The sequence below is a fragment of the Caretta caretta genome, chromosome 17 (genome assembly GCF_965140235.1).
Source record: "Caretta caretta isolate rCarCar2 chromosome 17, rCarCar1.hap1, whole genome shotgun sequence".
In the NCBI taxonomy this organism is placed as follows: Eukaryota; Metazoa; Chordata; order Testudines; family Cheloniidae; genus Caretta; species Caretta caretta.
Window position 1 is genome coordinate 21,630,673 of NC_134222.1, and position 23,926 is coordinate 21,654,598.

Genomic DNA, 23,926 nt, shown 5'->3' on the forward strand with positions numbered 1-23,926 from the left:
GATGCCCTATCACCCCGCAATCCCAGGCCCCTAGTCAATGACAGCTGAACGGGACAGCGTTACATTCCATCTACAAAGCCGCTACGATTTCCCTGAGTGTCTCAGCTGGGATTTTCCAAGGGGCATAAGGGAGCAGAGTGCCTGAATCAGTGGGATCCAAGTGCCCAAATCCCATCGGACCGTTAGCAAACCCCAGCCTCCTGGCCAGGCTGCAAACACGCCTCCCTGACACAGCGCATCTGACTCGTGCCCGGGTGCCACTCCGCTCTCAAGCACAGCTTGATCCATGTCCACGCACCTCCATCGTCACAGCCTGGGCTCCAGCATTCGCAGGCCAGCGCCGCCAGGAGAGGGAGCCCGGAGGGCCGAAAGGGGCAGCTCCCACCCTCTGTGCTGACTTCTGAAACTGAAGGGTGAGTCGAAGCCAAGGCCTAGGCCTGGACTTCCCAGCCACAGGGCAGAACGGGGCTGAGAGTGAGGGTTGAATTGCAAGCACCTAGGACAGCTCCTCGGAAGAAGGCTGCATTTCACAGCCCAGAAAAGGACCATGCCATGAAAATGCAACCAGCCTTTGCCAGTCTTTTGCAAGTACCATGAGCTAACCCCCCGCAGAGGGGAGGCCATGTGGCAGGCCACTGGGAGGAACAAGGCGGCCCTTTGGCCAAACCACATACAGTGGTTCAGGAGGCTGCTCCTGCCTCTGCAATTAGTAAATCTCTCCAGGAGCCGGAGACAGGACACTGGGTGGGGAGGGCTCTGAGTTACTACAGAGGATTCTTTCCCAGGCGTCTGGCTGGTGGGTCTCGCCCACATGCTCAGGGTCTAACTGATCGCCAGATTTGGGGTCTGAGAAGGAGTTTCCCCCCCCGGGTCAGATGGGCAGAGACCCTGAGGTTTTTCACCTCTCTCTGCAACCTGGGAAACGGGTCACTTGCTGGATTGAACTAGAGTAAATGAGGGAGTCTCTGTAACGTGAAATCTTTAAATCACAACTTGAGGGCGTCAGTAATTCAGCCAGAGGTCGAGGAGTCTATTACAGGAGTGGGTGAGGTTCTGTGGCCTGCGATGTGCAGGTCAGGCTAGGTGGTCCCTCCTGGCATAGAAGTCTCTGAGTCTGCCCCAATGAAGCTGTTCCTTTAGCAGTAGAAACGCCTGCTTTTAGACCTGGCCGTCGTGGGTTCAATCCCTGCAATGGCCCACGAAGGGCTGCCCTGGCAGGTTAAAGAGGGGGACAGGAACAAAATTGGCAACAGGGCAAATCAAGTCGCTAACCCTCAGGGTCAGCTGGTTTGTCGCAGCCAGCACCGTCTAGCCCTGGTATTGAACCAGCAGCCACATGGGGGCTGTCAGCACTAATGAAAGTCGAGGTGTGGTTGCCCATGAAGCCACAAGACTGCACTCAGCCCAGCACACTATGCCCGTGGCAGTACGTGCAGCAGTCAGAGGTTCCTGGGGAGCAGGGGGATGGCGGGCACCTTTGGGGCATGAGACGTAAGAACCAGTGGGGGACTGATGCCCTGATTCAAAACAGCATCCTGTGATCTGAGTACCAAGGGGTGCAAGACAGTCAAAGGCACCATAGGGGTGTAGCTGCCCTTGGAATCCATCAGTATTTGGACACCCAACTCCCTTAGGAGCTTGGAAAATCCCGACCTTACGGCTTTGCTGTGCTCAGTGGAGGCCCTGATCCTGCAAGTGGACCTGCCTGGGCCGACGGCTGCACCTGCATGGAGCTCTCTGAAATCAACGAGGCTCTGCCCTGTGGATCTCATTGCAGCCCTGGGGCCCAAGACTGAGAAAAAGATGGTCACAAAGCAGCTTCACACACACACACACAAACATACACACACACTGCCCCCCAAACACAGGATGTGTCCAGTCCGCGACTGACCCCACTCCACCTCCTGGGGCCGGCTATCACGCTCGGTGATGGGGCCGAGCAGATGACCCCTTTCTCCCCCTGAGAAACCATGTGTGAGAAAGGGGATTTTGCACCTCCAGTGAAGCTAGGGGAAGCAGGGATAAACCCGACTGCCAGTACTGGTCCCGAACTGGACACACCCGCCCAGCTCCAATCGCTCCACCTCACCTACGACTCCAGCGCGTGACAGAGAAGGGAAAGCGGAAGGGAACAAATGTCTGGAATGCGGCAACATTGAGAACACAGGCAGCTGGGCTGTATCTGCCCCAGACAGTGGAGACCAGACCTTTGATTTGGTTATGCAGGCCTAATGCAATCACGTCTGCAAAGTGATTCCTGCTGCTTTGCAAAGGAAGGGCTGATGATGGGGAACACAGCCAGGGGAGACAGCCAGAGACCCAGCGCTACAGATTACAGTTAAGGCAACAAACAGCTGTCCCCTGCACGAGGCTGCCTGGAGCCTCCAGCATCACACACCCACGTCTGGCCTCGTTATCATCCCCACATACCCCAGAGTTCACAAGCTGCGAAAGGCCAGAGCCGCTGCCTCTGCAAACTGGGCACTGGCTATGGCTGGGTGCAGCAGCCGAGGGTGGCAGGGCAGCAGTCCCGGAGCCCCAGGCAGGTGCTGTGCATCCCTGCCCCTCTACTGGCCCCGAGTCTCCCAGCCCTCAGATCTGTCTGGAGTTTGCAAACCCCGAGCATGCAGCAGCGCCCGTGGAGGGGGATGAGATATGCATGGACACGCTGGAAAAGAAAGGCTGGAGAGACGCAGAGCCCTGGCTGCATCTTGGTAAATTTCAAGCCAGATTCCTCGGGCTAAAGAGATCTGCAGGGCGCCTTGCGAATGTAGCCTAGGGCAGGACAGCCAGGGGGTAAACATTCCAGGAAATGCGTTGAAAGGAGAGACTCTGCAGAGAAAATTGGAACCACAACCTATGCTGCACTCAGCCAGCCCATGGGCCATATGCCCGGCCCAGCAGCCTGGAAGCACCTGGGATCTAACCCCAGCTCTGATCCTGACTCCCACTGTAGGACCTTGGGCAAATCACCCCTCTAGCCTCATTACACAAAGTAAAACTATTTCCCCATGCTTATCCCCCCCCCCACACTGTTACTCACACCTTCTTGTTTATCACTACAAAAGGTTTTTTTCTCCAACTGATAATAACTCACCTTAACGGAACACTCTCATTATAGTGTGTATGGCAACACCCATTGTTTCATGTTCTCTGTGTATATAAAATCTCCCCACTGTATTTTCCACTGAATGCATCCGATGAAGTGAGCTGTAGCTCACAAAAGCTTATGCTCAAATAAATTGGTTAGTCTCTAAGGTGCCACAAGTACTCCTTTTCTTTTTACGAATACAGACTAACATGGCTACCACTCTGAAACCTCTAGCCTCAGTTTCCCCACCTGTCAAATGGGGTTACTAAGGCCTGCTTGGCCAGAGGGTTGCTAGGGTTATTTAGGAAGGTGATCTGAAGATCATACATTCTGTGTAAGCCTTGTTACCAAGGGTGCAGGTGGTGGGTGGCCAGAGAACGCAGGAAGGGAGATGGAGGGTTGAGGGAAGCTGCAGCCTTCGGCGGCTGAATGCACCACAGGGTTAGAAGAGGAAGTTAGCACACGCTATGTAGCGTAGCAAGGGCTGGCTGGAGGGAGCTCGGAGCAGAATCCACAAAGAGAAACAGCAGGGCAGAAGCAGAGCAAGGAGATTGCAACTCCAAGGGAAAAGGGAGCACAGAGCGGAGCGGGATCAGCAGCTCATTTCACAACTGCTGAGTCCAGACCAGGTCTTAGGGAGACCCTGTGGGGCAACCCTAGGCAGCCCTAGCCTGGGAGCCAGGGGGTCTTCCTGAGTCCAGCAGCCTCAATGGAGAAACCCCTGTATGTTCATCACAGTCGAACCCTCGGTAAGGGACACCGCTGAGAGCCAGAACCAACCAGCATCCTGCTCCGACTGCCCATGAAGACAATTGGGTGGCTCCTGCTGGTCTGATGCAAAGCCGGGCTGCGGGCGGGAGTGGGGGGAAACGGTGCGAGAAGGAAATACTCATTTTTGGAGAATGTGCCTCAGTGACAGACTCAGGGCGCTCAAGTTATTTCGCTTAACAAAGAGAAGGGTACGGGGTGAGCCGATTCCCTACGATGGGGAATCCCGAAACCATCTGCTCTAGGAAGTCTCTGGCTTGCGCCAGGCAGGCGGTTCGACTCCACACTCACAACGGGCCCTTCTGGCCTGGGAACCTATGAATTTTGTTCAGTCCTCCCGACAGAGAGCAATACAAGCACAAGGCTTGACAACGCCCTGGCTGGGATGATTTAGTTGGGGATCGGTCCTGCTTTGAGCAGGGGGTTGGACTAGATGACCTCCTGAGGTCCCTTCCCACCCTGATCTTCTATGATTCTATGAATCAGCTGAGGACCTAGAACCTACCCCGCGACGTGCGTCAGATAACACACGCACCTTCTCTCCCATCCGCGTCGGAGCATTCTGCAAACACCTTTGCTTGTCTAGCCGGCACGACAGCCCTACTGAAAAGCCCCGTGCTTTGGCAGGGCCAATCCCCCGCTTTCCTGCAGGCAACACACGCAGCTTTGGGTTTTGTGTGCTACACTTGAGGCCAGTGCTAAAATGGGCCTTTGCCAGGAGGCCCGAAAGATGGAAACACACGCTCAGCGGTTCGCGCTGTTCCCTGGCTCCTTTGCAGGAATGCCAAGGACCACCATGCAGCGGGCAGCATCTTATCACCCATTATTAGCAAAACATAAAACTAAATAAAACGCAAATGAGACGCACTGTGCAACATTCCGGCTCCTTATGAGCAGGGCTTCTATTTGTTAGCTCCTGAGCAATTGACACCAATCGTTTAGAACAGGGAGAGAAGGGGAAAACGGTGTCTTTAAAAACACCTGATGTCTGGACTCTCATTTAATGGAATTAACTGGCAAATGCGATAATCCCATTTAATGCTGCAAATGCAGCAGCGGGGGGAGGGGAGGGAAATGATTGGGGAGCCAGGTTTGAATCATGCCAGAATGTCCTCCCGGCACTTCTAGGAGCTGGAATGTCGTTCTGATACTTCTCCTGGCCCCAGACCCATCGGCTACTTTCCCTCCAGGGCTTCAGAGTGTCCCCCAAGCCAGCTGGTGCCAGGCCAAGGCGGGGAGTGGCCAGCTGGCACAGAGGGAGCCAGGGATGCTGTAGCCAGAACCAGGCAGGGGCTCCCGGAGTTGCTGGGAGCCTGAGACAGAGCCAGGCAATGTCAGGAGCCAGGTAGAGAGGCCACACAGAGAGTGAAGCCCCCTGCAGGGAGCAGGAGTGAGGCATAATTAGGGGGAAGGTGAGGCCGGGACGGGTTCTGCAGGGAGTCACCCCTGCTCCCCTGGGCCTCCCCCAATCTTCCCCCCAGCTCTCCCTATGACCCAAGAGCTCCCCCTGCTGCCCCCGAGGCCTCCCACTGCCCTGCACTCCAGCCCCTCTTTTTCTCGGTACTGGTCTACACTTCAGAGTTAGGCTGACGTAAGACAGCTTATGGCGAACTCTCTCTGTAAGCGTCTACACTACAGCTGAGCTCCCACCAACCTAACCCACCCACTACATCGACTTCATAATTCCACCTCTGCGAGAGGCGTGGGGCTTAGGTGGACGTAGTTAGCGCGACGCAGGGTCTGCGTAGACACTGCATTGCTCACATCACCTGTTGGCTGTCAGCCCGGCGCGGGGCTCACAGCCCCCACTTCCCTGGGGGCTGACAGAGCAGGGCTCAATTTCACAGCAGGGAGCCTACCAGCAGTGAAACTGACAGTCTTGTCAGTTTCATGGCTGCTATTATTTCACATTTGGGCTCTGGCTGTAAGCCCCCCAGGGCTGTCAGTGCCCCACAATACCCCACTTCAGTCGGTGCAAGTGCTTCTGGTGAGGACGGGCACCACCAGCAGAAGGAGGGTAGTGTGGACACCAGCAGCCGATTTAATTGTTGCGGGGGCTGTCGGTCGACCTAACTTAAGTCGCCCCCATTTTGTAGTAGATGAGCCCTAGGACTCCAGCACTGCGGGCGAGACACCCGCAGCCTTTGTTTAAAGCGGCAGAGCTCTGGCTGCGAAGTCAGTGATGCTCTCCTCCAGTAGCCTGTGGGGCTGAGCCTAAGCCCATCACAGCCCCAGCGCTTTGCACCCAGAGAGCTCAACGCAGCTTACAGAGGAGGGCGAGTATATTAACGCACTCTGTCCCCCCGCCGCCGGATCGTCCGACCACAGCGCAACAACCCCAGTGTGAGAGGGGGAATCACAGGCCCAGAGAGGGAAGAGATTTGCCCAACGCCACCCAGCACATCAATGGCAGAGCTAAGAACAGAACCCAGGCCTCCTGGCTCCCAGTCCAGTGCTCTGTGCACTAAGTCACACTGCCGCCAAAGCCTCAGTATTCTCCGACACGGGTCACACGCCCTCTGGCAACGACACACAGCCGAGAAACGTCTGGGAGAGGAATAGATTCGTGGATTCCAAAGCCAGAAGAGACCTAGATCACCCCGTCTGACCTCCTGTACAACATAGGTGGGGGAACTGCCCCCCCAGGACTGTCCAGACAGGGAAACATCACCACTAACCCTCAGCCAGCGAACAGTCAATTCGCAAGGTCAGATCCTGCTCCCACTGAAATCAATGGCACAGTTTCCACTGACATGACCTGGGGGCTCAGGCCTATCAGTGCAGGTGCTCAGCTCCTCCCAGGATCAGTCCCTCAGCGCCTCATGTGGATGACAAAATCCCATTGCCTGGTAGCCAAGACAAAAGAGCCCCAAAGCAGGAGACAGGTTCACAGAGGAGCTAGGTCTGACTCAGGACATGGCAGGGCAAGGGCAATTTGATGGGGGCGGGGCTCCTACTCCAGCCGGGAACAGGCCGTGCTGGAAGAGGGCCAGGACAGTGGGGGTCACTCACCCCGTCAGGGCAATAGGCTCTATTTTCTCAGCCAACGCCCCCCGCAGAGCAAAAGCCAGGGAGCAAACACTAGGGAAGAACGCTACACATCGTACGCACTGGCCTCGATTCCGATTCCAGGCACAGCCCTGGGCAAGGTGAGGGGCATGGGGGGAGGGACGCGGAGAGGAGTAAGGGGGGGCAGGTCTGAGGGCAGGTCTGGGGCCACGAACGAAGCCATGGCCAGGGGCCGGGTGTGGAGCCATGGCCGGGCCACAGTCAGGGGCTGTGGCTGGGGGCAGAACCAGAGCAGAGCTGGGAGCAGAGTGGGGCTGGGTGGTGCTCCTTCCCTGCTCCCCATGGGATCTGGCCTGGGTGCTGCCATGCCCCTCTGCCCCCCGAATGTTCCTCCGGCGCGCCCCACAGTTTGGAGACCTCTGATCTATGGGTTTTATCTTGCTGCCCATCACCAGACCATCTAGGCACATTCCACTGACCACAATGCAGTCCCCAGTGGGCACACAGCCCCGCTGACTCCTGAGCGTGGGGGGAAGGGAGAGGGATTTTACTAGTCCTGATCCAGCTCACAGTTTGAACAGTCTCATCAGCAAACTCCTATTTTGCTCTGAGTCACACAGGCTTGCGGGGGACCCAACCAGCTGGCTTGAAAAGGCTCTGGGTAAAACTCATCACACATGGCTTTACATCAGCAGCTTGGCAAAGGACGCAGAACAGTGTGTTTGCAAGATACGTCCCAGTCTGGGCTCGGGCGAAGGGCTGACAAGTCCATACGTGACACGTCTTGATACTAGAAGTAAGCCAGAACCTCAGCCGGTGTAAATCCGGGCCAGTCCATCGACGTCTGGGGAGCTCCACTGATGCACAGCAGCTGGGGATCCGGCCCGAGAGACTTCTCATTTCAAGAGGCTTCCACTCTTCCTTTCCCGGCAAACATGACTTCTGCTGGGACGGCAGCGAGCTCAGCATCCGCACTGCACGCCCCAGGTGGGACACCCCCCCATCCAGAGCCCAGTGCTGGGATCTGCCAGGACCCCACCCGCTCCAGTCTGGGCAAGACACCTCCGAGAGCGTCCGCTCGCGCCGTGCTGTGATGGAGCAGGGGCTCGGGGCTGACTCAGAGCGGCATGTGCCGGCTGCTGAGTCACCCAGGCCATCTCTCCCATCCCATCACGCCCGGCATTCCCGGGAGGCCTCTCCTCCGGCACAGAGCCAGCGTGACAGATGGGATTAGCGGGGGGTGGGGGATGTTCCAAGCTGCAAACCGTTCCCTTCTGATTAATCGCTGCTCCCAGACCACCTGCACGCTCCTACGTTGACACGGCTGTTTGCTGCCCAGCGGTCTGATTTCAGACACACTCTCTTCCTGGGTGAACCCAGGGAGTCATAAGAACACAGGACACAGGGTTGGAAGGGGCCTCAGGGGTCAAGTCCAGCCCCTGCTGTCATGGGCCACCCCACCAGAAAACCTGACTCCCCATCAGATCCTCTCTCCTGGGCTAGTGGTAGCCCCTGGCTTTACTCCAGCGTGTGCAGGGTGAGATACAGACAGACATCAGCAGCTCCCAGGGGGCCATCCCCACTGTTCTGCACCGATCCCTGCTCTGGGGCATCACACGGCAGGGCATGCAACGGGCCGGGTGATCTGCAGCAAACCTTGGGCTAAATCCTGAGAGAGACTCTAGCAACTCATGGTGACTGATGAGAGAGGCAGGGGATCTGCATCGTTCAGGATTAGGCCCATGCACAGCCAGGGATGGAGGCTCCCTAATGAACGTGGTCCCTAAACAGACATCATAGGCACGCTCTTTTCCAGGCCTTGGGTTCCCAGCTAGCCCCACGCCACACTAATCCCAGCCCGGCCCACTCACTGCATCCCGGGTCCCACCCCTGGAGTCCCAGGAGACCCCTGTCCCCAGCTAGGCTACCTGCCGCTCCTCCCTGTACCTCAGCGGAGCTAGCCACCAAATCCGCAGCAGCAGCAGCCAAATCGCTGGCGGTACCAGACGCTAACAAGGAACAAAGCCCAGACTCCCACTGGGGAGAGGGGCTCCCTGGGAAAATAGCCAAGAGGGACCGGTCCTCTTTCCCCGGGAGCAAGGCCCCACTGTGCGCTTGGTGGGGAAGGGCTCGTGAGGAGGTCAGGGGAGACTTCAGCACACGGAAGCATGATTTAATACTCAGCAGGTGTAAGAACAATCCCCAGGGACGTGACGCGGTTTGATCCAGACCAGCCTGGAGTCGGGAAGGGCTCACCCCACCCGGGTTTGCTTAGCAGAGGCAAGAGGCTGTTTGCAGCTCAGCAAAGGTCGTTAGCGTTGGCCTGGCCATCAGTGACCAGTGAGCCAGGGCCAGCCCAAAAGTTCACACACACAGCCCGGGGCCAGTGTGGCCATGCACACCCACCCAGCCCTTGGCGCCCGTGCCCACACAAACACAGACACACGCTCCCCCCTGGCATGCACACACAAAGAGACAACACTGAAACCCACAGCCAAACACACACACACAGTCTGATGCCCGGGCACCTCAGCAAAGAGAGAACACAAACGTCTTCAGAGAGACCCCAGACGGAATAACACACCCTCCTCAACCCCAGAGAGATGCCCGGGTGTCTGTGTTCCCACCGCTGCGCCCGGGGAGCTGTGCGATAAGCGGCTCTCACTCTTACACAAGAGCCTTGGAAATGAAAGGAGTGACTAACCGGCACAGACACAGCCCGAGACACAGGATCAACCGCAGATGACGTCTCCCGGAGCCAACCAGTCTGACTGGGTCTGGCTGTCGATCCTTCCCCACCTACGACTGACCTGCCCGGGGTGTTCCACGTGGACGTCAGAAAGAGCCCTCTCGGTCACTGGGAACTGTCTTCTCAAGCAGAGGAGAAAGTTCTTACCACTGATGACGATCAGAATTACCTCGCGGCCCCACTGAGCTTAAGGTCCCATTGTGCTGGGGGCTTACAACCCCAACAGACCAAAGGGGTGAGGAGAAAGAGCCACAGAGAGGGAGAGCCCCTTGCACTGTGGTCTCCTGACTCCCAGCCGAGTGCTCTGTCCGCTAGGCCACGCTGCCTGAGAATTTCACGTGATGTCATCTGTGCTGGTGTGACTCGGCAGGTCAAGCCAGCTCCCCTCCTTGATGGCTAGTCTGTTTAAGCTGGAGTCCGTCTGTGTGAGGCGCTCGGCACCAGTGCAACTCTCTCGTGAACGGGCACAATGCTGGCGTCAAACACGGCTTATACCAGCGCCCCCGACCTTGGATCTAAGCCGAGGCCAAATGCACCAGAAGGCCGGTGCAGTGCCGTAGCTCTCTTCGTGCATCGGGACCTGACGCACACCAGGCACAATGTGACCCCAAGAGGCTTTGCGGGAAGAGCTGTCGATGATCATCCCCAGCGCAGGCAGAGCCAAGGATTTAGGATTCCCTGACTCCTTCCCCCTTGTGTGACACCCGGGAGCCGTGACACGACAGCGGAGGATCTGGCCCACGGTGAGCAGCGTGGCGTCGCCCCCCTGGGCACACTGACTGGCGCCAGCCCACGGACGTGACTAACCTTTCCCAAGCTGAATCTGTATTACCAACTGCTGCTTAGAAACAGGAGAGGCCAGGTCCCATCAGGGTAGGGGCAGAGCGCCATGGGGATCACCCCGCTGAGCAGGATGGCATGTGGAGGGGAACGTGACCCGTTAGGAGGCACGGCTCCCAACTTGCTCCGGCTCAGAGGGGTGGAGTTTGTGCCCATGTCTCCTCAGCACAAGAGACTGGGCATAGCTCACGTGGCCACCACTCACACCGGAGCACAATCTCCGTGGGCACCACAGGCCTGCCCCGTGAAGCACGGAGCACCCTCGGTGCCCACGGATCTACACAATCCTGCCTCGGGGAGCTGCCCCCTGGAAAGCAGGGAACCAGGGGTCAGCGTGGACGATCAGCCGAACGCATCAGATCCTTGGGGGAGGCGACTGTCCCTTGGGACAGGACACTGGGAGACCAACACTGGAACGGCACAGCCAATTTGAGCATTCGCATCGTACAAAGGAGGTTGAAAAATTGGAAGGGGAAGAGAGCATGATTCAAGAGCTGGAAAATTTTAAAAAAAGCCGGAAACTGAGAGCGCTTGATCTGATGAGCGATTAGAAGTTTGAGAGGTGACCTGATTACAGGGTATCAGTATCTTTGTGGATCCTAAAGGGCTCTTCCGAGGAGACAGGGAGAACAAGAACCCCCGGCTGGCAGTTAAAGCCACACGCATTCACTTCGAAATCAGGGCCAGGGTGATTCACAAACTCCCCAGGGAAGTGGTGGATTGGCTCTCTCTTGCTGTCTCCAGATGGGGGATGGAGGCCTTTCTGGAAGAGGTGATTTAGCCACACACAATCATAGAATATCATAGAATCACAGAATATCAGGGTTGGAAGGGACCTCTGGAGGTCATCTAGTCCAACCCCCTGCCCAGAGCAGGACCAATCCCAACTAAATCATCCCAGCCAGGGCTTTGTCAAGCCTGACCTTAAAAACTTCTAAGGAAGGAGATTCTACCACCTCCCTAGGTAACGCATTCCAGTGTTTCACCACCCTCCTAGTGAAAAAGTTTTTCCTAATATCCAACCTAAACCTCCCCCACTGCAACTTGAGACCATTACTCCTCGTTCTGTCATCTGCTACCACTGAGAACAGTCTAGAGCCATCCTCTTTGGAACCCCCTTTCAGGTAGTTGAAAGCAGCTATCAAATCCCCCCTCATTCTTCTCTTCTGCAGGCTAAACAATCCCAGCTCCCTCAGCCTCTCCTCATAAGTCATGTGCCCCAGCCCCCTCATCATTTTTGTTGCCCTTCGCTGGACTCTCTCCAATTTATCCACATCCTTCTTGTAGTGTGGGGCCCAAAACTGGACACAGTACTCCAGATGAGGCCTCACCGATGTCGAATAGAGGGGAACGATCACGTCCCTCGATCTGCTCGCTATGCCCCTACTTATACATCCCAAAATGCCATTGGCCTTCTTGGCAACAAGGGCACACTGCTGACTCCTATCCAGCTTCTCGTCCACTGTCACCCCTAGGTCCTTTTCCGCAGAGCTGCTGCCGAGCCATTCGGTCCCTAGTCTGTAGCGCTGCAAGTTGTAGGGTTCAGCACAGAGGGAACTGGGCGACAAGGGATGCCCTGGGCTATACAGGAGGTCGGACTAGATGACCTGATGGTCCCTTCTGACCTTAAACACAATGAACTAGAAGTGGCAGGAGGGGGGGGTGTCACGCAGCCTCCCGCAGGATCGATCCCTGGGTGGGTACTTCAAGGATCAAGGCCCACAACCGAATTCACGTATCCTGGTGATAATACAGGCTGACCGGAGGTGCTGTCGCTCCAGGGTCCTGCCCAGATCTGCTCCCAATGCTCTGAGTCGGCACCGGCATGCAGCTAGGCGGGCAGACCCGGGCGCACCGTGTGGACATCTCTAGACTCCCGTTTGCTCTGGTCTTATGGGCTGTAGCTAGAAAGCTAGAGCCCAGAGGATGGAGAATAAAGATGTGTGGGAGTGAGGATCCGATTCGAGACCCCCTCCTGGAGGTCGGCAGCCCGGGGCAGCACCAGAGAGGAGGGGGAATGCCCTGCCACGTCTTGTGCCAGGCAGCGCTGCTCAGCTCCCCCTTGCTCCACGCTGGCGTAGACGCACATCAGTCCCGAGACCCCAGGCTCTGGGGACCTGAGTTCCTCCCACGGGCAGTGTCTGAAGGAGAAAACAATCCAAATAAATGAGTGAATGGCAGCCCGGAAGCCAGCCAGGGCTTTGTGTAAATCTTTAATTACCTGTAGTGTACAGGCAGCTCAATCTCCGTCATGCTCAATGGAGCCAGCCTGCCGCTGCCTTCGGCAGGTTAAAGAAAGGGCCTGAGAGCGTGACCCCGGGAGCTTTCGTTTTCGGGGTGCGGGCGCCTGGAACGTGCCTGCCAATCGCAAGCAGCTGCGGATTTGGCTCCTTCTCCGCTTGCAGCTCCAGGGGCAAGGGGGGGTAGGAGCCGAGGGTTTGTGCGGCCTTTATTTGGTGCGTTTGTTTCCCAGCCAGTATCTAAGGCAACGCGACGGCTCAGCCAGTCGGCGCAAGGCTGGGGATTCTGCCGTTCCCAGGAATTTCACTCCGATCCAGCGGCCTCACCCAGCCGGGCCCACGGATTTAGTTGGCAGCCCCCAGGGCAGCTTAGGCAGCTCTCAGGACCAGGGCCACAAAGGTATATGCATGTGGATGTTAGGAGCCTAAACACCTTTGAGGAGCTGGCCCTCGGAGCCTGGCAGGATTTGGCCCACACTCAGCCGTTTTCGCCCCAGTGGTGAGCCAGAGCTGCCCTAGATTTCGCCCTCGCCACCGCGAGCCGGGAAGGAGAAGGTACGAAGGTTTCCGCTACTAGTAAAGCAGAAGCAGCTGCTGCCTTGCTGAACAGCTGGTTAGTCGGTTGCAGCTGCGAGGCAGGGCCCCGGGAATGAGGGACAGCTGCAGGCTCAGCTCCCCCCGCCCCCGCCCGCACCTCCCTCCCAGAGCCCTCCAGCCTCTCCCGCCACCTTCGCGCTGATGTCAGTCCCACAGACCACACACGCCAGCCTGGGGTCTGCTCTCCGCTCCCTGGGCACCACCACCCTGGGAGCAACTCCAGGCTGGGACTTGGAAGGTTTCTTATCGAAGCCGCAAGCTAGAAATCCCAGGGCCGCGGGGGAAGAGCTGGGCCCCTTTGGGTGCCAGCGATGCGCGCGAGGGGCTGGAGGTGACTGCCGGCGAGTCTTCTCCTCTTGGCTGGTCTACAGAGGGGGAATAGCTTTTCCTCTAGTCACGTGGGAGAGATCAGGCTGGGGCACGGAAAGTCCTGGAGTCAAACCCTGCTTACAACCCACGGGACGGGAGGCTGGTCCTTATAGCTACAAGATGGAACGTGTCTTCCTCCTTTTCTTTTTAAAACACTCCCTGTCACCCTGTCAGCCACCTCCCATGCGCCACCACATGGCAGCCCTGCAAACTGCCCGCTGCCTCAGTTTCCCCTCTTGGTTCCTCAACAACTCTAAATAGGGGTGTGTCCAATCCTACTGCTGCCTTCCTGGGGTCTGGTTTATTAGCATAAAATGAACTTAAATTACAAGTCTTTTCCACCCCAGTTACACTGGGCTCAGACCCTCCACCCTGAGGGCCTGGCTTCCTACTCTCCCAGCATTTCTCTCCACTGAAGTCTACTCCCCAGTCCCAGCTTTCCACACTGGTCCCCATGAGCATCTTCCGTCTCTGCCCGTTAGAGGGGAATCAGCTGATCCTCAGCTGTGCCTACTCACGAGCTAGGGTTGGCTGGCCCCAGGCCTCTGGCCGTTCTAAGGGCAAGCCACCCTCTCACACTGATCCTGAGCAAGCAGTTCCACAGTCCAAAACTATCATAACCTGTCAGGGACGGTGCGACAAAGCCCAGGTCTTCCCCTCTGGATCATTCGACGTGTTTGGATCGCTGGGGTCACATGCCGGCAGCCTTTACGCTTAAGGCTTAAGGCACAAGGCACTTTTATGAGAGTAGGTCTTTGACTCCATGCCCTTTGCCCTGCTGCTACGCTCTCCCCGTCCCCCCCGAAGCAGCTGCCTTCCAGGGGCGTGTGGTCGCTAGTTAGCCGAGATTGGTGTTCTAACAATAAGAGGTTCCGGTTACATTAGAGAGCGTGACTTTTTCCAGACAGACTCGATGCTTTCACTGTACAAGGAGCCAGCGCGTGTGGGAGAGAGGGTGGGAATGGGACAGTCTCTAATAGCTTCCACATCTTTCCAATTTCATGCTGTACTGGTGATGCGATTACAGGAGATGAAATCAGGTTACACCATGTAAACCATCAACATCTGATGTTCCCCGACTATTCATCTCTTCGGGTTTCCTTGTGTACATGCAGAATCGGCGATGCCCTTCTGGTCACCAGCCATTTAATCCTATTTCTGATGTCAGCCATAAGTCTAGAAGCAGAAAGGGAATTTAAAGAGAAGACACACGAAAAGGGCTACTTGTATTGACAGCAGCTGGCTTTACTGTTCGACGCGCATCTGGAATTCAGGTGCATTCTGCGTGGATTCGGCCCATTGCAAACTCGTTTTCCCCACGCTGCCTCCCTGCATTATGTGCTGGAGGAGCCCGGCGAGGAAGGGAATTTGCATCTTCTCACAATGCGGAGAAGAAAGGCTTTTCAAGGAGGGCTCGGATTCAAACCCGAGTCAGGCCTCCGAACAGGCTGTCCTACAGAATCCCTAACTACATCCCAGCGGGGCAGGAACGGATCCTGCAGGGGACCCCGCGTGGAGCTGCCGCGGCACGTTGTTGTGACAACCGAAAGCAACACGTTGTCGCCACAGCCCGACGGAGCCCAGATCAAGAGCCACTCCCAGCGCTGGGAGCTGGCAGCGAAGGCAGGGGGAGGTCAGAACCTGCACTGCACCCTCCCAGTCCCAACACGAGCAAGACCTGGCGCTTCCTGCAGCATTTAGCTGGGGAGCAGCCAAGGGGACCAGTGGAAATTCAAGAGACTCACAGCAGTGCCAGGCTCCCGGGAGGCAATCTGAGCCCAGCATGGAGCGGCTGACCCAGAGAGAAGCAGGAAATAATGGGTCCTTTCTGCTTCCAAGTCAAACCCAGCGTCTCCTTTGTCCCCTGCCCCCTCGGAGGGCACGGTGAAAGGGAAGAGGTGGACGTGCACCAGAGCAGGTGTGCCCAGCACAGCAAAGAGGCACTGACGGGGCAGACGTGTGTCCGTGCCAGGGTGTCCCTCAGGCTTATCAGGGCCGTGGCTGAAATGCACTGCGCTCCACCCTCCCGCACAATGACATCATTATAACGATCACGACCATTCGTGCTTTGAACTCCTGACATCTGCAGCTCTCCAAGCCCACTGCAACCAGTAATTAACGAGGCCTCAGCCCCTCCCCTCCTCCAGGAAATATCACCACACCCATTTACACTCGTGGCACCATGGTCAAAGTGCTGTGAGAAGCCCCACTCTAGCCAGCTCCCCTGCGCTGGGCGTGCTGAATGCTCCCAGGAGGGCTTGCCAAAAACAGATCAGCGGCAAAGCTCTTTTTGGTACTGCTACGACCCCAGTACCTGAGCGCCGCACAGTCTGTAATGCGGTCAGTCTCCCATTGTGCAGCTGGGGAACGTGAGGCAGAGAGGCCCCGAGTCACAGACGACACCCGTGACAGAGCAGGGAATTGAACTGAGGTCTCCCAAACCACACCTAGCTCCCTAGCCACTGGGCCCGCCTCCCTCTCTCCTCTAGCTCCTCCGCTCTAACCACTAAACCCCACTGCCCCCTTCGCCTCAAGAGGGGAGACTGTCACAGGAGCACACAGGCCGCAGGAGCCCAACTCCCACTGAATGCTGGTACCTAAACTGCACTTTGCGCCTTTGCAAATCTCCCCACAACTGTTCCAGGAGACACATTTCTTCTTGTGGAGCAGCATCGGGCACAGGTGAGGAGAGGCCGGGTGACAGGAACGGGGCAAGCAAGGAGCTTTTAACCACTTTTTATTTTACTCACCAATTTCTTTTGCAGGCCCTTCTTAGATGCTTAAGAACCACCACCCGTTCCTCAGCAACTGTGCCCCGTCCAAGTCCCCTCTCAACCGGGTTTCCAACGGGCCTCTGAACGGCTTTCATTTCATTCGTGTCCCAGAGCTCCTTCCACCCACCAGAGCTGGCGTCCCTCCCCTGAGACAGCGGACATGCTCATTCCAGCAATAAAGAGCCACGGCACGGGGCATATTTATACCAGAGGATGGCATCCCAGAACCCGAATCATTTGTGTGCCGGTCTCCCAGGCTGGGTCCTTGTCACACAGTGTGCCTTCCATTCACGGCTGGATTTCTAAAAGCCCTGTTGACCGCTCCGGTCCGTCCCCTTCCCACCTATCTGCTCCATTCCGGCGAACAGGCAGGCTGCTGGAACTTACAAGCCACTTCTTCTCACTCCTGCCACGTGGACTGTGTCTCCACTTAGAGTGGTGTGTATCGCTGCACGCCCAGCTAGCATGGGTCCAAACAGCAGTGTAGACACTGAGGGATGGCTTAGACGAGCAGACCAGCGACCCACACACCTGACCCCCGCAGGCTATGCAGCCTACATGGCTCTCTGCACATCCAGTTGTGCCTCCCACATCCACACTTTTGTTTTGTAGCACTGTAGTGTCCCACTGCCAGAGACTTTCCTCCCTGCAGTAAAAGGCTCCAACAGTGGGGAGCTGCAGGAGCCTTTCCCCGCTGCCGGAGCTTTTCACTGGGGCATGTAGCTACCCGTGGGGTGCCCGTACTCTACACGCCACCGTGAGCGGAGACGTGGCTTTAGAGAGCAGCGTTCTCGTAGCGTTCAGGAGGCCCCTGAGCAGAGTGGAGCAGAAAAGCAGGGAGCAAAAAGGACTGCAACATGGGAATGACCACATAGAGGGAGACTTCATCTGCCCGGGGTTTGTTTGTGTAGGGTTGTTTTCCTTGGCTGCACAGCAACCCTTGTTTGGGGGTGGAGGAGGAGGGGATAGTCTCATGGTTCAGAAGTGTGGAAGAATAACATGGCAGCTATAAGGTAGGTACAATGTGGGACTCCTCAGCCAGGTTGCCTTTAACATTCTCCCCATATTTCCGTCTATTTCCAGGATTGACACGCCAGATTCAATCACCCTTTTTTCCCTCGGTTGGCAACCGTGTGCGCCCCCTTCAGGCTGGGCCCTGGCCCTGCAGCGGGAAAGCACAGCTTGGCAGGACAAATATTTGCGGGGATGAGGCCCAGTTGTGCGTGCAAACCGGGCAGCTGGGGCACAACGGATGCACCCCTTCATGCTGCACACACACAACCCATATGCCTTTGTGCAGGTGCGGTCGTGTGACTCCACGACTCAGCAGCTATTTCTCCCCCACCCACCCACTCCAGTTCGGCAGTCGCTGCTTTGTAAAAAGTGACAAGATATTGTCACCTAGGGAAATACTGGGCCAGTTCCTCAGCGAGGGTAAATCAGAGCAGCTTCAAAAGAGTCATGCTGATTTACCCCAGGCAGGGATCTGGCCCGTTGTCTCCAGTGGAGTGATGCTGATTTACACCAGCTGGGATCTGGCCTGTTGTATCTAAATCTTTCCAACCATGACCTTTGAAAGCAAGCGCGCGCCCTGATCAGTTTGTAGGTGACTAACTTTTCCGCTTTCCTTGCTGGTGCTTGACCCGTCCCTTGGTTTCCAGCTGATCACTGTGGTGGAGGCCCGATCTTTTGCATAGATTCCAAGGCCAGATGGGACTATGGTGATCATCTAGTCGTCCCTCCTGTACAGCAAAAGCCAGAGAATGCCCCCAAAATAACTCCTAGGGCAGATCTTTTAGAAAAAAAAAATCCCCGAAGACTCCACCACAACCTTTGGTAAATGGCTCCAGTGCTTAACGATTCTCACTCTCACAAGTTTACACCTTATTTCCAGCCTGAATTCCTTCAGCTTCCAGCTAGACAAACTCAGAACCGCCTCTGCCCATCGCCAGCTCCAGCCCAGCTCAGCTGCCGTGAGCCGGGAAGAATGCCAGGGCACCAACAGAGCCGGTCACTGGGAGCGATGCACCGGTGCTTCTGAGGCAGGCCCTGACAAGCGTCCCCGGCAGGGGCCTGGCTCTGAGGAAGCATGCACCAGTACGGATGCTAAGATTAATGTGAACTGGCTGCAGTTCTGCTTCTCACAGGAGTGCAGATGGCCGCGGACTGAAATGTACCCAGAGCCGGGCTTGCAACGTTGCCGAGGCTGTGAGAGAGCTACCCGAGGGGAAGGGGGCTGCCAGCCTGTCTGCAGAGCAGCCAGCGAGCACTTTATCTGGAGATGGGGGGATTGATGCCATAATGACGAGTCTGTCTGGAAAACGATGCCCTGAATCCCAGTTCCCAGCTGAGCAGAAAGCTCCAATCTGGGGAGGCTGTGTGAGTCAGGGGCTTTCTGACGGAGCCTTTCCCTGCAAGGGCAAATGCAGCCCAGGTCAGTAGCGATGATCCAAAGCTACTACCACCTGGTGGGCCGTGTGAACGTGGTAATTGAGGGATTGCAAGGGGCCATCTAGCCCTGTAGCCTGCCTCTAACAGCGGAAGATGTCAGAACCCCGCAGGAGGCAGTGATAGGGTAATCTATCCCAAGGACAGTTTCCTCCTGACCCCCAGTCATCAGTGGTCAGTTCATGCCCTGAAGCATGAGGGTTTTGATCCCTCCCTGAGCTCTCCTTTATTGTTTATTTATTTATCATTGTAACTCTGGATATTCTCCATCTCCAAATGAACAAGACAAAGTAAGTGGGCGGCCAGGTGTGTCTCAGTCCAGTTCCCAGGGAATGAACTAGTATCCACACCAGAAAAACAACCCCAAGCAGCAGGATCTAGATTCTTCTTTGCTGGGTGTGACGAAGCGGGACTGTTCATAATGTTTCCTCTGAATATTGTGGGGGTGCCTTAGTTTCCCTTATGCAGTTCTTAAGTATCTAGGTGGTGGGATAAGGGTATATGATCATTGCAGAGCCCTAGAGGGCAGGTGTGTGCAGGGATCTGGACACAGAGAATGGCCAACACCCTGTTTCCTGGCAGAGCTAAAGGGTTGGAGAACAAAGGAATCAGGTGACCTCCTGGCCCGGGAAAGGGACAGAGCCCAGGGGAAGAGGGGCTGGAGAGAGTTTCAGTTTGGGGCTGGCTGGGAAGGAGGAGTGAAGGGCAGACGTAGTTGTCTGGCTCACTGCCCCCCCAAAATGGACCCGGCTGAGGGGTCCTGTTCTCTGCACCTACAAGCTCTGTGTTAGACCATGTTCCTGTCGTCTAATAAACCTCTGTTTTACTGGCTGGCTGAGAGTCCCGTCTGACTGTAGAGTTGGGGGGCAGGACCCTCTGGCTTCCCCAGGACCCCGCCTGGGCGGACTCGCGGTGGGAAGTGCACGGAGGGGCAGAGGATGCTGAATGCTCCGAGGTCAGACCCAGGAAGGTGGAAGCTGTGTGAGCTGTGTGTCCCGAAGACAGGCTGCTCACAGAAAGGAGACTTCCCCAGAGTCCGGACTGGCTTCGTAGGGAGCAGTTCCAGAGCATCGCCCGGGGACTCTGTGACACTGGGTGTCTCAGCAGATGGGCTAAATCCTGGAAGGGCCCTGGAGACCGAGCAGCCTTCTCAGCCCAAGAGCACCAGTGCATGGGGAGATCTCCATGCAGTGCAAATGTCCCCTGAGGGGGCTCAGTAGCCAGGGCAATTCTGGGAAATCCCCACGTTGTCTTTGCATGCTGAAAGCCAGGACCACCCGAAGGGAAGAGAAACGGAGTCCAAGAGAACTGAGTCCTAACCCGGTTGGGGCTGAGCAGGTAGGGACTCTGCTCCTGAATGGGCCCCAAATGGAAGGTCCAGCCAAAGTACAGCCTAATGCACCAAGGCATGAGCTTAGCATGTAGGTGCCTGGCAAGGTCCCCTCCTCTCCCCGGGGACCCCTGTGCGGCTGGAGCCAGGCTTCCCCTGCAGCAGACTCCTGGCTGAACACCAGGGTGGCCAACAAAGGACCACGCTCCAGTCCCCAGCTCCACCCTCCTGCTCGCCCCGAGCAGCGGCCCCCAGGGGCCCAGCAGCAGCATCTCGACCTTGCAGCACAAGTGGCCTCCCAGATTCCATCTGATCCCAACCCATCCCCCTTCCCTCGGTCTGCTGCTGACTCCCTCCTCCTCCCCGCCCCGAGCAGGAGAGGGGACTGCAGGGCTCAGGTACACCCTCTGCCCTCAGCAAGTCGGGGGCTGCTCCCTGCTTCTACGGCTCAGGACTGTGAGTGCTCAGCCCCACCCTTGAGCTCTCTGCACCCTCCCCTTCTTCTGCACCTAAAAGGAGGCAGGGCACAACTGCCCTGGGTAGCGAGGGCCTGATCCAGCAGCCATTAGACGAGACATCAGTGGGGCTGAAGGATCAGGCCCATTCTTAATGAGACTGCAGGATCAAATCGGTGCTTAATGAGATTCCATATATCTAGATACAGACACGCACAAGTCCTCGCCTTCTTCCACCAAGCAACAGCCTGTATCCCCCCCAGGCCTCCCCCCACGCCTCCCCAGCACTCAACACCTCAACCCGTTTCCACCAGGGCTTCTCCTGCGACAAGAAACTGCCAGAATTCAGCCTGAAGTCAAAAATGCAATCGAGAATCTGTATCCTCTTGAAATTTCAGTTTATAACAATGTTGGTATGTTATATTGCTCTGACCAGCGGGAGGGGGACTCTAACCTGGTGGGAAATAGCTGTTTGACAGTGAATGAAGTTTCTGAATGTCTATCTGATGTCTCAGAAGCAAATCTGGAATTAGATCAAGCAAAGGGAGAGGAGAATAAGGAAAGTTTGGATGAGCCTAGGCAGCTTTGCGAGCTGATGGCTGTGTCTGGTCAGCAGGGTGGGAAGGCGAGGATGGTGGAAGATGAGTGTCCCTGGACCTTACCTGTTACCTGTGTGGAGAATTGGGACAGTGAAGGAAATGTGCCTCTGTCTGTCACGGGTATTGACTTGCCTGTGGAGGGAGCTACCCCAGTCTCCAAGCAGTTGTCTGCGAACAGCCCTGTGTGCTGGGACAAGGGGAGAGAGGTCCCAAGCTGTGTGTCTGGTAAAGGAGAAAGTGTGTCCGGCTCTTCTTTGTCTGTGGAGCAGACAGAAGGGGCCTTTCAGCCTGTGATGGTTGAAGGTCGTGCAGTTGTCTCAGAGTTGGTTCTGGATTCAGCTAAAGCCCAGGAAGGGAAGGGTCCTAAGTTTGTGTCTGCTCGGGAGAATGGCCCTGTAACTAGGTCACATCCAGTTAGTGTCTATGTAAAATCCCAGAGACCAGACAATTCTGGTGCTTGTATTTTGCCTGTTGCTAGTGCGTTGTTGGGAAAGGGTGAGCAACTCTGTCTGATCAGCGTGATACCCTAGCCAGGGCACAAGAAGAGCAGAAAGGTGATTTGATTGTTACACCTACAGCGGAGCCCCTGGGACCGATGGCCAGGACTCAGGGCCAGCAGCGGGCTGAGCGGGGCCAGTGGACGGAACCCCAGGCCGGCAGCGGAGCCCCTGGGACCAGTGACCGGGACCCAGGGCCAGCAGCGGGCTGAGCGGGGCCAGTGGACGGAACGCCAGGCCGGCAGCGGAGCCCCTTGGACCGATGGCCGGGACCCAGGGCCGGCAGCGGGCTGAGCGGGGCCGAAGGACGGAACCCCAGGCCGGCAGCAGAGCCCCTGGGACCGATGGCCCCAGGACCCAGGCAGTGTGGGTGCCACTGAAAATCAGCTCGCGTGCCATAGGTGGCCTACCCCTGATCTACGCAGAGAAAAAGTGGGTGGGGAAACAGAGGCACGGAGAAATTAAGTGACTTGTCCAAAGCTAAAGAGCAGGTCAGGACTAGAACCCAGGTGTCCTGACGCCCAGGCCTGTGCCCTCTACCTAACCTATCCTAAGGTCAGCACATCCTTCAAATGTGCTCGGAACCAAACACAGGGCACGTTCCTTTTGGCTTCTTTCTCATGAATAAAGGGTATTTGTCATTAAAGCCTTGTAGGGGTTGATTTGCTTTTACATTAGAAATGCAGATCTTGTCCACCCTTCTTTTTTCGTGGATGGCTCTGTGGGTGACTACAGAACTGCTGGGTTGATGAGGTCAGTTTATTATTATTTAACATTTTTCTCATGGTAGTGCTGAAAGACCATAATCAGCTGGGCCCTAATTTTGCAGGGGCAGTACAGACAAATAATAAGTTGTCACTCCCGTGCTATTCTGGTCTGTACAGGTTGTTATACCACGCTCACCACCTTAGTATCTGAGCACCTTCCAGAGGGGCATTCAGCTACATGACTAACACCCGTCACTCATTTGTTCCCTCGTCCTCTCCCAAGGGTGAGACGTGTGCGCGATCAAGTGGGGTTTTTTAATAATATACACACACACGTTGCTAGGGGTGTGTATCAGAGAAGGCGCTGTCAAAGAAATGCCTTGCATTTGGAGCAGATGGTGGGGCAGTTTGGGATGGTCCTTAGTTCCTGGCAGAGTTCATTCCAGTCTGGGACCAGCCCTTTGAAAGCTCCATCTTCTACACAGATGTGGACTCTCTTGTTGTAGAGAGACCTACTGTGCCAGAGGAGTGATGCCAGCACCCAGTCTGTGCCCCAGAGAGCTTACAATCCAACAGGGTGACAGAGAAGTATACTAAGATGTACACAGTGCGCTGGGTGTGATCACAGATTTGCACAGCTTTCTCACAAGTACCAAGGAAATGAAACCCGAACGGGAAGGAAGGAAGTGGGTTTTGGTCAGGCTGTTTGAAACAGGTGCATGGGGAGGAGGTCGGTTATTTTGATTTGGGGGAGGGATAGCGCAGTGGTTTGAGCACTGGCCTGCTAAACCCAAGGTTGTCAGTTCAATCCTTGAGGGGGCCATTTAGGGATCTGGGGCAAAAATTGGGGATTGGTCCTGCTTTGAGCAGGGGGTTGGACTAGATGACCTCCCGAGGTCCCTTCCAACCCTGATCTTCTATGATTGGCACCCATTTCACTCAAATGCCAAACATACAGGAGGGAGAAAGACTCTCTTTGCTAAATATTCAGTGCTCCTGCTCCTTTGGTTTGAGAGGTTAGAAAACTCCCTCTGGAGACCACCAGCAGAAACAGGGAAGCTAAGACTGGGTATGTCTAAAGTGAAAAAGAAGAAAGAAACCATTTTTTAAAAAGCCTTTTCATGCTTTTCTTTATCCACCATAAAGAAGAGGAAAAAAAAAGAGCTCAAACCCAATTGTTTAGCATGTCACCTTTAATTAGCGGAGGTGAACTTTGCCGAGCTCCTAGGACCAGAGTGATGCACTGTATGATTATAGATGTGTCACAGTGTGCACGTGGGTGTGCGCACGCTCATTTGCTTACTCACCTAGATCCACGCACATTTCAGACCAGAGGGGAGGGGAAGGCAAAGCCGCCTCGGAAAGGTGAGTGGCATCCATTATGGATTTTATTTGTGTGAACAGTTTGGGTGGCCAGCGCTCTCTTCCTTTCAGGCAGCATGTGCTAAATTAA

At 56.1% G+C, this 23,926-nt stretch overlaps 1 protein-coding gene and 1 long non-coding RNA gene across 2 annotated transcripts in view; one reads left to right on the forward strand and one right to left on the reverse strand.

Annotated features, from left to right (window-relative positions):
• Nucleotides 1-23,926, reverse strand: part of TMEM132E (transmembrane protein 132E) — a 238,849-nt gene that overhangs the window by 198,644 nt on the left and 16,279 nt on the right. The window lies entirely within an intron of this gene.
• Nucleotides 12,982-22,412, forward strand: LOC125623951 (uncharacterized). The gene is made up of 2 exons (XR_007353168.2): nucleotides 12,982-13,252; nucleotides 21,848-22,412. It is a non-coding gene; the product is annotated as an uncharacterized LOC125623951 (long non-coding RNA).